This window comes from Haemaphysalis longicornis, unplaced genomic scaffold (assembly GCF_048455015.1).
Source record: "Haemaphysalis longicornis isolate Haplotype H1 unplaced genomic scaffold, Haemaphysalis longicornis Haplotype H1 scaffold_10, whole genome shotgun sequence".
Lineage (NCBI taxonomy): Eukaryota > Metazoa > Arthropoda > Arachnida > Ixodida > Ixodidae > Haemaphysalis > Haemaphysalis longicornis.
Genome location: NW_027526204.1, coordinates 9,698,781 through 9,711,821, shown reverse-complemented (window position 1 = coordinate 9,711,821; position 13,041 = coordinate 9,698,781).

Genomic DNA, 13,041 nt, shown 5'->3' with positions numbered 1-13,041 from the left:
AGCGCTCAAACAAGCCCTCGGTATACATGTAACTGCATCGAACGAACGCCTCGAAGCTATCGGCTTGAGTGAGCTCACAGGAGCCTAGAGAATCGCAAAGGAAGAACGGCCAAGTCAGACAAGGAGGCACATTCTAGATTTCCTTAACAACAATCACACAGGGGCGCAAGACGCGAAAGTACCACGTCTCTTGGGAGTTCCGCACAGGTATACCCGGAGTCAAATATCAAGTAAGCATTAGGAATACAACTTTCGAATGAATCAAGCCGCATACTAACATTTATGCCAACAGTCATTGTTTTGACGAAATCATCGCGTGAATAATATTGAGCGTTTCAGGTTATCGTGAGCGCGGCTTAATAGTATTCAGTAGCGTTCAAGTCCTGTGCATTGCGCAAGTAAGGGGTTCGTACATACATAGGAGCGGTAAATGGTGGCACGTGTCATGCGTAACCTCATTTTTCTGGATCACGAACTCGGCCACTTCAGAGTAGGCACCGAGGCATCATCATCTTCAGCCCCTCAGTGCAGTACAACGCCAATCCCCCAGGTACGTATGCGGCATGAAGAAAGGGCCAACTTTTGTTCTAGCGCTGGAACGTGCGGGATAGCGCAGTGGAAGCGAATCAGGCTGCTGCCTTTGAGACCCGAGTTCAACATCCCATCGTGTCGCATACGTTTACTTATTTAACTCCTTACAGCGGCAGCCATTTTGTTGAACGCGCAACTACGGTGTTTCGCATAATAATGGCTTTCCCCTTAAAAGGTGCGCGTCACGGATGAAGTCCAAAAGGGAACGGTGATGGGACCTTTGTGTCCCCGCAATGCAAAATGACAAGTCGCGTACGCAGAGGCCTGTCGCCGCAAGATGTCGCATTCTCCTCGGATAAGGGTCACAGTAAATAATGTAGGTAAGTTTTTGCATTGCTCCTGTGGCGTACTGGGCCGCCAGGGCACTGTAAACGGCACCCATAACGATTACCCATGCGACGTCACTTAAATTCACTCACATCGCTCTACAAATAGCAAAACCAGAGAGAAGTGAAATGCACTTAACCACACCATTTATTACTTCAAAGAGATGTTCTTGTTAAGGTTATCAATGCATAAAGCATGAACGGTGTTTGGTTGAGTTGTATTGGTGTATCACAAGAGTGGAAACTTTTTTTATGAAATTAAAGTAAGCTCCAATCTGTCTTCTGTCTGTCTGACGATCTGTCTTCTCCGTCTCTGCGCCGCGGAGGGAGGCGACGAGATTTGCGGAAGAGAAGCAGGAGGAGGAAGAAATACTTCTGTTCAGATTTCTGAACGGCCCAGAGTGCAACCCTGGGGAGCGATTCCTTCTTCTGTGGGGCCCACATGCAGTCCGCATGGCCTCTGTTCTGTCCACCCTCTGAAGCTGGGTAGGTAGAGAGGGCCTGGACAGCAGCATCTCCCATTGCTCTTGTTGGGTAGTTGAGGGAAAGAGAGGAGGGTGCTCAGGGCTAAAGTCGCACACCCCGATTACGGGGCGGAGTGTTCCTACTTCTGAGCAAAATTTACATTCAGGGTCGTAGCGATTCGGATACATTAAGGGAAGACGCGTAGGCTGTGGGAAGGAGCCCGGATTGTATGAGCCGTAGGGTAGTTTGTTGTTCACTGAAAAGGTCATGGCGCCAAAGCTTTTAGCAACGATTTTTCGGACGCAGCAAGCCTAGGCGCCTAGGTTTTTCTATTGAAGTTCGCACAAATCGTCAAATCGTTTCACTTGCGCCCTTGATAACAGCAATGGCAGCAGCGGCTCCCACGCGTTCAAAACGAGCGGTCGGCTGAGAAGCTCTCGGGATGGGCGTGCGAGGCGTGTGCCACGATCCCATAGACCATGGTTGAACGTTCGTTTAGAAGTGTGGCATCGCGAACGCGCTTGAAGGCACCGAGGCCGAGTTGTTGTGGTCAGCGGAGAGCGACGAGGAGTGAGATGAGTGAGATTACTTCGGGAAATAAATCGCCCATTTCTCTCGCATTCGTTTGTCTGGGTCACAAAGTCCCTTGCGCGTTACAATCGGAGGTGCAAGTTTTTTCGTTTTTTTTGCCAGGAAAATCGGGTGCACGTTAGAATCGGGGGCGCGTTAAAATCGGGTAAATACGGTATTTGTTGCCCTCCATTGAAGCTGGAGGGGGTGTACAGATGAGCTGAATGGAACCGTTTGGGGTGTGGTTTTTTACCACGCCCAGTGCAGGTCAGGACACCCAACTCTACTGGTAATTCCGGTAGGTTTGCTGGGAATCGATGACTACCCTCCGAACACCTGGTTGAGCGAGAGCCAAGGTGATGGCTGCCTCTTCTGCTGCCGTCATTTTTCGGGTCCTAAGCGAGGTACACGCAAGGAGGTTGGTTCTGGGGGTAGCCACGATGATGGCGTATTGCTTCCCTCGATGTTTGGAGGCGTCTGTGTAGATAACGGCATGATCCCCGCCGAAGGGGGTGTTTAGCGCTTGAGTCCGTGCTTTTCGGTGACCCTCGTTATGTGAGGAGTTCATATTTCTAAGCAAAGGGAGCATCTTTAGTTTTAGTCGCCAAGAGTCTGGGAGTACGTCAAACGGAGTGACATTCTGGGCTGCCCAGCTAATCTGGTGAAGCATGCGGTTACCATTCGCAGTTCTGAGTCGGACCTTCTAGGTTAGATAGATGGCCTTCTATCAGCTCTTCCACCGTGTTGTGCAGCCCTGTGCTAAGCAGCCTCTGCGTGGACGCACTCATGAGAGGACCAATGGCCTGCTCGACCGCCTTTCTAATCATTATATAAAGCATCTCTATGTCTTCCTTGTCGAGAAGAAGACAGGGGGTTGACGTCAGTAACTCTCGAGAGGACAAAACCTTCAATTAATCGAAAGGTACCGGATTCCTTTAGGTCGGGCTTCTTGGTGGCAACTAGTCTGTTCAGGTGTATCATTTGATTAATGCTGTGTTTGAGGCGCTGCAAGGAGACGTCACTCTTGGTGTTAGCCTCGAGATGTAGGCCCAGGATCTTCATGCTGAGGCTTCGAGTGATGGCCTGGCCATCAAGGAGTATTTGAATGCATTCCTTGCTTTGGTGTGAGGGCGGACGACAAGGAGCTTTGATTGTTTACGTGAACACTGGAGGCCACAGGCTTTACACCATTGGCGTACTAGAAGTGAGAAGCCATGCATTGGTGTGAGCGTACTTTAATTTTTGTAACTCTTAGCACATGATAAAGGTGCGCACAGAACCGCTATACGGGCGTGAGTGGTCGTGTGACGCTTTCACGTGGCATTCAGCGAGAACGCAGGGGGTAAACCCGTAGATCTGCTTGGTGAGTACACCACCTGTCTTCCCAGTCTTCGCGTGGGCTCGTAGCTAAATCGGTAAGACAACGGGCGCTCGCTTTGTTAGTCTATTAGTTCCAGGTGCGATTCCCGGGGGTGCCAGTAAATTCTTTTATTTGTTCGCTGGAGTTTTCTGATGACACCAACGGTCGCGAAAGAACCCTTGTGGGGTAGAGGTAAAAAGCTTTGCTTTAAAATCGCCGCGTATCTGCTCCTTTATTCGCAAATGACGGCAAAAGGCATTTTCCAAGTAAATGCCTGCCTTCGCTTTCCCGCTCACCTCTCATGTTGTCTCTCTTGCGTCGCGCTCCTCCCAACGTAAACACGGTAAAGGTTTTGCTCAAGTCAATTTAAATTTACCGCTTTCCACTACTCCAGGCCTGGTGCCTCGATGCCAGCGCTGCCTTACGGCAGAGACGCGCGTGAATCGAGGCGCCCTACTACAACGTTCATAGCACCACGTTGTCCTCCTCCACGTGCGTTCCAAGGAGAACGTGGAACTCATCTAGTGGATCCTTTCGTTACTGCTGTCGCTTGAATTCTTAAAATGCCACCAGAAGTTATAGTGGCGCGGGCGACAGCAGAGAACAGTGTGACTTTTTTTCTGCAGCAGATAAAGTATTTCATTTCGCAAAAATCAAGCATCTATGTTTTTTTAAAGGAACACTGTAAATATCTCTTGTGTATTAATTTTCTGTCTTTTGTTTGCTGTAATGTCTTGTTCTTGTTCAACAATGTTGACAGGTATGAACATATAAACCGGACTTAGACGTTTCAATTTCGCTGTGAGTATATAAGACTATTGCGCAGACTTCGTTTCACTTAGGTCGGGTGGCTGAATCGAGTCACAGACAGACAGCCAGACAGACAGTCATACAGACAGGCCGAAATTTCTGGGTGTTAGTAGCCCAAGAACGACTATCCTCTTTAAAAGCACCCTGGCTGCCCAGTACGCAAAAAAGCAGCAGGAGTTGAGGCCACTCCCACCCGAATCCCCCTAAGCGCCTTACCACCGCGGGGAGGGTTGTCTGCACTAGAAGCCGCCAAACTTCAGTCCTTTATCTTAGGTGAAGCTGTTGTCAGCCGAACTGTTCCCTGCTTCACGATGCTCGTTCCCTATTCCTGGTTGTTAGTCAGATCACCCTTTTTACCGAGATCACTGCGTCAAGTATTCGTTTCTACTTCGTAAGTCAATGTAAACATGCGTTGGATCTGCATCACTCTATTTAGTGACAGGCAGCTTACTTCCTAGTGAGGCTGCAAAAAGCACCCCAGCTCATACCAGCTCTACGCCTACATCCTTTTTCGTGGTTTGTATGAGCGCTGAAGAACTACGTGGGAGAAGCCAAGGAACAAAAGAAAACCTGCACACTATGCACACATGCACCGCGACGCACACGCGCCCGCATGTGCACGCAGCGAAATTGCCGCCATGCAGCGTGCACCTCAGCGCAACCAGCGAGCCCTTCAACTTAGCGCGCCAGGGGGCCACGGCATGCACAAGCACTGCACACTGGCTCCCGACTCGGAAGCGAAGTTGACCGGTTGCTACCACCTCAGACTGATAACACCGGCACCGTACGATTCGCTGCGTTAAGCGAATCAACCCGACACCAACATCGAAGGGATTGACCTATCCTGCGGTCAGTAATCGCCACCTGAAGTCTGTTCCATTTCGGCCCTTTTGATAGGCCTGATCAAGCCAAGCGCCACAGCCTTGGCTGCGCTGCACTCTTGGCGCGCGCCTATGACCGCTGCCAATGCGTGACACGAACTGAGCATCCCAGCTATAGATATCGTATCCGGAGGAAGCATCGACACCGCTGAACTTAGCAAACCGGAATGGACAACTATACGCCACCTGCAGCGTACATTTTTCAACGGTGCAAATAACTTCTCAGCATCACCAGCCACGAGCAACCAAGTGCAGCGAATCAAGAGCAGCCACTGCACTCGGCGCGGCCCACCTACTACGCCACTCTCTGAAACTGACATCAAGGTCGTCCTCCGGCCACGCGGAAGTCTTCATCTCAGGTCAGTGGCTCAGGCCTCCCTTGCGGACGCTGTTTTTCTACAAGCCAACATCCAACAAAACCCGATCGATCAAATACGCGTCCAGCATGTGGCCAACTTCCGGCTGAGCAGCACCCCCACAGAAGAATATGGATTAGGTCGTCCCACTCGTCTCCAGGCTCCAGATAATACGGCTACAGGAGTCATCTTTAACAAACCTGAAGACGACACACCCAATGAAATATACCGCAGCATTATCGACTACAATCTCATCTACGGATCCTTTCGGCGAAACGACTTGGCACCTTGACGATGGCCCAAATCCTATTCGATGGCCCACGTGTCCCATACTGGATCCGATATAGGGCAGAAACGTACCGTTGCAAGCCCTTTCGCCGCAAGATCGAAGCCTGCACGTCATGCTGGCAACCCGGACATCGCCAGGACGTTTGCCCTACCGCGGATGCGACCCCAAGAGGCTCCAAAAGCGGGACCCCAATCCCGATGAACCTCATCGCTGCACTCCCAAGTGCATTGTGTGCGATGGCCTGCACCTCACGGGCTCGTCAGACTGTCCACGCCGCTTTAAACCCAGCAAACATAATCAAACCTACGCCCAGGTAGCTGCTTCTGTACAAGACCTAAGGGACACCCAGGCTCTCCAAACCTTGGGGGCCAGGAAGGCACAAAAGGCACAACCAGGCAACAGCTCCCGAAAACCCACACAGACTGAAGGCGGAACGAAGAAGCCCCCACCCGGGTTTCAGAATCCAAACAAGCAGCAACCTACGCGACCACCGAAGAATACTACGCCTAGCGGTGGAAACAAGGTGAGCGGCCCCAGCACCAACTCACAATGCTCGCCTCACACGCAACAACCCCCTCTATCTATCTCCCCGGATATAATTAGGGAACTAGCTAATATCAGGCACGAAAATGCCTCCTTGCGGCAAGGGAATAGGTCACTGAAACTTCAGATTGAGAAACGTACTCGCGAAGACTCCACTCCGAATCCTCCCCGTACTCGCGAAGACCCCACTCCGAATCCTCCCCGCCCAAACGCAGAGCAACCTCCGACGCTCCGAACGGCAGCTGAGAAAAAATTCCCCGCATTTCCCCGAGGGGAAGAATGTGAAAGTGCGAATGCACGAGTTGAATTTGCGCGGTTCGGTAATGTTCGCGAAAGAGAGATGACACACACACACACAACTGCAAAGAAAGAAAGATGCATTTATTCACAGACACCTATTTGTGTTGTCGTTGTACTTGATTGCTAGAGCGGATCTCAGCTTTGAAATATCGTGTCAGTACTCCTTTAAGCAGGTGCATTAGCCCTTCTCACGCCCGATTCTTGGCCAATCCCCCACGTGGGTATACGTGCCATGTCAGCGGCCAGGCAGCGCGCGCCCATCTCCCCCCGTTGCCAAGCAAGACGAGGAGATTCCTGGCCAATCCCCCACGTGGGTATGTGCTATGTCAGCGGCGAGGCTGCGCGCGCCCATCTCCACGTGCGCGGACATCACCGGTGGACGCAGGTTCAGGGTCGCTTAAGAAGTGCATTGCACTTAAAAAACACACGGGACGAGCAGATAGACAAGCGGTTCGCCGCCCTCGAGCAGAATGCGGTATCCTATAGGCAAACTCTAGTGGAACAAAAGAACAAATACCTAGGACTCTATCAAGCGCTACAGACAAATTTATCCACCCTTCTAGCATTGAGGAACTCCGCACCGAAATGAACACGTACATGAGAGGCGTCCTCAGCCGCATAAATAACCCAATGGGACCCGTTCATATGGTCATATGGGACCCGTTCACTCAGACTGATATCCAAAAACTTGAAAGGGTGCAAAAAAAGGTTGTTAGGTTCATTTATAACTCGTACGGTCCTACTTCGATTACAAACCTTCTCTTGAAAAGCAAATTGCCAAACATTCCGGACCAAAATCGAATACTGCGCTTAAAATTTCTCTTCCAGTTGATAAAAGGTCACTATGCAGTTGACACATCACATATCGTTCACTTTTCATCGGGTTACGCGACAAGACAGAGACACAATCTTACTATCTCTCCATTGATGCAACGAACCAATTGTTTCAAATATTCTTTTTTTCCTAGGACAATCGTGGATTGGAATAATCTACATAACGATGTTGTTACCCTAAGTACATTGTCTGCTTTTGAAGATTCACTGCAGAAATGATTGTTATCTATGTTTGTACCTTGCTTTTTGTTGATTCTCTTGTCTCGAAGAATCACTGCAGCTATCAGTTACATAAGTTTGTACTTCATTTGTTTTTGATTGTTTGTTTGCCTGTTACCACTGATGTTCATGTTTTGTACCACCCCTGCTATGATCTTGTAAAAGATCGCAGTATCAATAAATAAATAAAAAAAAATGGGATACAACCCCTCAGTAACTACTCACTATGAGCCTGCTCATCAATAAAAGTATCAAGACCGTCAGGGTCTGGCAGTGGAATTGCAGGGCTTTCAAAACAAGTGTAGAAACCTGCAGCTACACATTCAGTCGGTTGCCTCTCCCCCAGATGTCATAGCCTTACAGGAAACGGGCACAATCGTTCAGCTTCCCGTATACAAAACCCTGCAGGGAGATACTGAGACCAAAGCAGCCCAGAGGTCTGCGAACTCACTCATGAGTCCACTCACTCAGACTCATTTGGACTCAAACTCGCGCGTGAGTTTGAGTTTGAGTGAGCGCGAGGCTAGTGTGGCATGGTGAGTTTGAGCTTGAGTGAGTTTGAGCCGAGTGATCCCGACTGAGTTTGAGTCCGATTGAGTTTGAGTACGCCTGAGACCTAGTGAGTTCTGAGTCGATTTTGAGTTCTGAGTACATTTTGAGTTTGAGTCCATTTTGAGTTCTGAGTACATTTTGAGTTTGACCCCATTTTGAGTTCTGAGTACACTTTGAGTTTGAGTCCATTTTGAGTTCTGAGTACATTTTGAGTTTGAGTCCATTTTGAGTTTGAGTCCATTTTGAGTTCTGAGTACAATTTGAGTTTGAGTCCATTTTGAGTTGTTGTTGTTGTTTGTTCGTTTATTTAATAGCCTCAAGGCTTAGTAGACACCAAGCGGGTCCGATCTATATCCAGGAAACTAGGTTGGCCTCCCGGATATAGTCCAGTAGGGAACGGTAGGCAGGACCATGGAGCCACCGATGGTAATGCGTGTCTTGCTGCAAATTTAGGCCTGCTGCCATCAAACATTTTCTTCGAATGTCCTTAGTTCCAGGGCATGTCCATAGTAGGTGGTGAAGGTCTGCCGGAACCGTTTCCTCACAGCAGGTTGGACATTTCACATGTCCTCGGTAGTCCCCTTTCCATCCACTCGTGCGGGCAGGAGTAAGAGCCATGCCCAGTCGGATCCTTCGTAGTACAACCTCCTCCATCCTGGTAAGATTGAGGGGGAGGAGAACCGAACACGGAGGTATGAGAGCACGCGTTCGGCGTCAAAGGTCCTCCTTTGCAGCCATTCTTGTGGCCCATGGGTCACTTGGGAGCTGGGCGGGGGATGATGGGGCCGGGCAGTTGTGTGACAGGAAGTCAGCCCGCTCATTTCCTGCAATACTGGTGTGACCAGGAACCCATGACACAACCACTTTGGATGGCATTTTGCTGTGGAGTTGGTGGATGCGTTGGCAGATGATGGGGGTCTGCGCAACCTGTTTCAAATAGTGTATCACTTGCGTAGAGTCGGTACGAAGATTGATCGTATTCAAGTCTTCATTGGAAGCGGCTGCACATAGTAGGGCGTCGTGGATAGCCTGCAATTCCAGCAGGATTGGGGTGCATGTGGCAGAGGCGTAGGGAATACTGCCTTCGATGCTGGGATGAGTGGGGCTGGTCCACGCAGTGCCTCCATGCGTTCCTGTGCATGAAGCGTCCGTGTAGAGGAGGCATTGATCGTCTGGTCCCGGATGATTTGGGAGGGGAGAGAGCTGCGCTTTACCCTCCTTGTTCCGCCTTCTCTGCAGATGGCTTGTTTTGTTGGAGGTTATAATCTGAGTACATTTTGAATTTGAGTCCATTTTGAGTTTGAGTCCATTTTGAGTTCTGAGTACATTTTGAGTTTGAGTACATTTTGAGTTGATTACATATTGAGTTTTGAGTGCATTTTGAGTTCTGAGTACATAGGAGTTTTGAGTACATTTTGAGTTTGAGTACATATCAGTAGCCTAGCAGGCAGCTATGGTTGGCTGTTAACTTTCATGCGTCACTGTGGGCTCGGAATTAAGGTTACCTGCGGGTACGGCACCAATCGCGATCTGCATGATCGGTTGGGAGGGAGGGGGTGTCTGATCTTTTTAGTTTCTTGTTGAATTTTCATGGCCATAAGCACTTGCTGTATACCTAATTTTCGCAGCTGGGCGCGTGAGTGATAATTGACTGGTGAGGTCATAAAAAAGGGTTGTCTTAACTTTTCCTCCTGACAGATCCACTAAGAGCGTGGGAAAGGGTGGTGGGAAAGCACACGGCGGCGCTGGCGTGCTGGTTGTTCGCCTGCTACTGTTAACGGCTTGATATACTAGGGGTCACAAAGGAAGAGGTGAGAGCCGGGGTGAAATGGGGGCGGGGGCTGTCCTTTCTGCTGTTTCAAATGAATTAGCTGAATTGACTGGGCAGCGCCCCTTAAGACAGAATAATGACCACGTTAGATTGGGTGAAAAGTGAAACTGATGAGGCTAAGGCGTGTAAGGTATCAAATAAAAGGTCCGGATTAACGGAATCAAGCGGGGTAAATAAAAAAAAAGCTTCCTGATTGTAGTCATCAGGCAGTCATAATGAGTCATAGATTGGGTTAAAATTCAAAATGACGCTGCGAGAGCATGTGGGGAGTCAAATTCAAGGTCTCGATGTGGGGAATCATTCGGGACGAAAATGAGTTATGGATATATCATGACGTAGTCGTGGTGTCATAGATTCGGTTAAAATTCAAGTTCATGACGCTAGGGCGTGTGGCGTATCAAATTAAAGGTCTCGATAAGGGAAATCACGTGCTTCCTGATTATTATCTTGACATAGTCAAAATGGGTCATAAATTAGATTAAAATTCACAATGATGCCACTGGGTGTCCGGGGCATCAAATTAAAGGTTCCGATAAGGGAAATCACGTGGGACAAAAATGTGGTAGGGCTATATCATGAGATAGTCATGGTTAGTCATTGAATGGTTTAATTTCAAATTGATTCCGCTAGGATGTGATGGGTATCAAATTAATGGTCTTGATGAGCGGACTCACGTGGGAGAAATACAAAAACGCTTCCTGGTTATAACCATTAGATTGTCATGGCGAGTCTTATATTGGGGTAAAATTCGAAGTGACCCTGCCAGGGCGTGTAGGGTATCAAATTTAGTCTTGACGACGGGAATCACGTGGTACAAATAAAAAAGGCTTCGTAGTTCGAATCATAAGATAGTCATTACGAGTCATAAATTGGGTTAAATTCAAGGTGAGGCCGCTGAAGCATGTGGGGCGTCAAACTTAAGGTTCCAGTTAGGGGAATCACGTCGGACACCTAAATAATGCGTCCTGGTTACAGTGATGAGAGTCATGGTTATTTTGACTGGTATGAATTCCATATGACCCTGCTAGGGTGTGTGGGGTACCAAATTAAAGGTCTCGTTGAGAGGAATCACGTGGGACAAATATAAAAATGCTCTAGGGTTATAATTATGAGGATATAGCAAAAGGTACATAGCAAAAGGTACACACTCCCACGCTCACTCACTCAGTAAAACTCACTCACTCACACTCACACTCACACTCCCACACTCACTCACTCACTCACACTCACTCACTCACACTCACACTCTCACTCTCAGTCTCACTCACACTCTCACTCACACTCACACTCTCACTCCCACTCCCACTCACACTCACACTCAAACTCTCACACTCACTCTCACACTCACACACTCACGCTCTCACTCACACTCTCACTCTCACTCCACTCACACTCACACTCTCACTCTAACTCTCACTCTCACACACACTCAACTCACACTCTCACTCTCACTCTCACTCACGCTCACAATCTCACTCTCTCACTCACACTCTCACTCACACTCACCCTCACACTCACACTCTCACTCTCGCACTCCCACTCTGACTCTCACTCTTACTCTTACTCTCACTCACTCTCACTCACACTCACACTCACACTCACACACTTACTCACACTCATACTCTCACTCGTACTCTCGCTCTCACTCTCACTCTCACTCACACTCACACTCTCACACACTAACACTCACACTCTCACTCACACTCACACTCTCACTCCACTCACACTCTCACTCTCTCACTCTCACACTCTCACTCTCACTCACACTCACACTCACTCTCACTCTCACTCTCCTCTCACTCTCACACTCACACTCTCACTCTTACTCTTACTCTCACTCACACTCACACTCTCACTCACAGGGACACTCATACTCTCACTCACACTCTCACACTCACTCCACTCACACTCACCTTCACACTCACACTCTCACTTACACTTACACTTACACTCACACTCACACTCTCACTCTCGCACTCCCACTCTGACTCTCACTCTTACTCTCATTCACTCTCACTCACACTCACTCACACTCTCACTCTCACTCACACTGATACTCTCACTCACACTCTCGCTCTCACTCTGACTCTCACTCACACTCTCACACACTAACACTCACACTCTCACTCACACTCACACTCTCACTCTCACTCCACTCACACTCTCACTCTCACTCTCACTGACACTCTCACTCTCACTCTCTCACTCTCACTCTCACACTCTCACTCTCACTCTCACTCTCACTCAAACTCTCACTCTCACTAACGCTCTCACTCTCACACTCACACTCTCACTCTCACTCTTACTCTTACTCTTACTCTTACTCTTACTCTCACTCACTCACACTCACACTCTCACTCACACTCACTCTCACTCTCACTCTCACTCAAACTCTCACTCTCACTAACGCTCTCACTCTCACACTCACACTCTCACTCTCGCACTCCCACTCTGACTCTGACTCTTACTCTCACTCACACTCACACTCACACTCTCACTCACACTCATACTCTTACTCTCGCTCTCACTCTCACTCTCACTCACACTTACACTCTCACACACTAACACTCACACTCTCACTCACACTCACACTCTCACTCTCACTCTACTCACACTCTCACTCTCACTCTCACTCACTCACACTCACACTCTCACTCTCACTCTCACACTCTCACACTCTCACTCTCCCTCACACTCACACTCACACTCACTCTCACTCTCACTCTCACTCACACTCTCAGTCTCACTCTCACTCACACTCTCACTCTCACTAACGCTCTTACACTCACACTCACACTCTCACTCACAAGGACACTCATACTCTCACTCACACACCATTCACACTCACACTCTCACTTACACTTACACTCACACTCACACTCTCACTCTCGCACTCCAACTCTGACTCTCACTCTTACTCTTACTCTCACTCACTCTCACTTACACTCACACTCTCACTCTCACTCAAACTCATACTCTCACTCATACTCTCGCTCTCACTCTCACTCACACTCTCACACACTAACACTCACACTCTCACTCACACTCACACTGTCACTCTCACTCCACTCACACTATCACTCTCACTCACACTCACCCTCACACTCACACTCT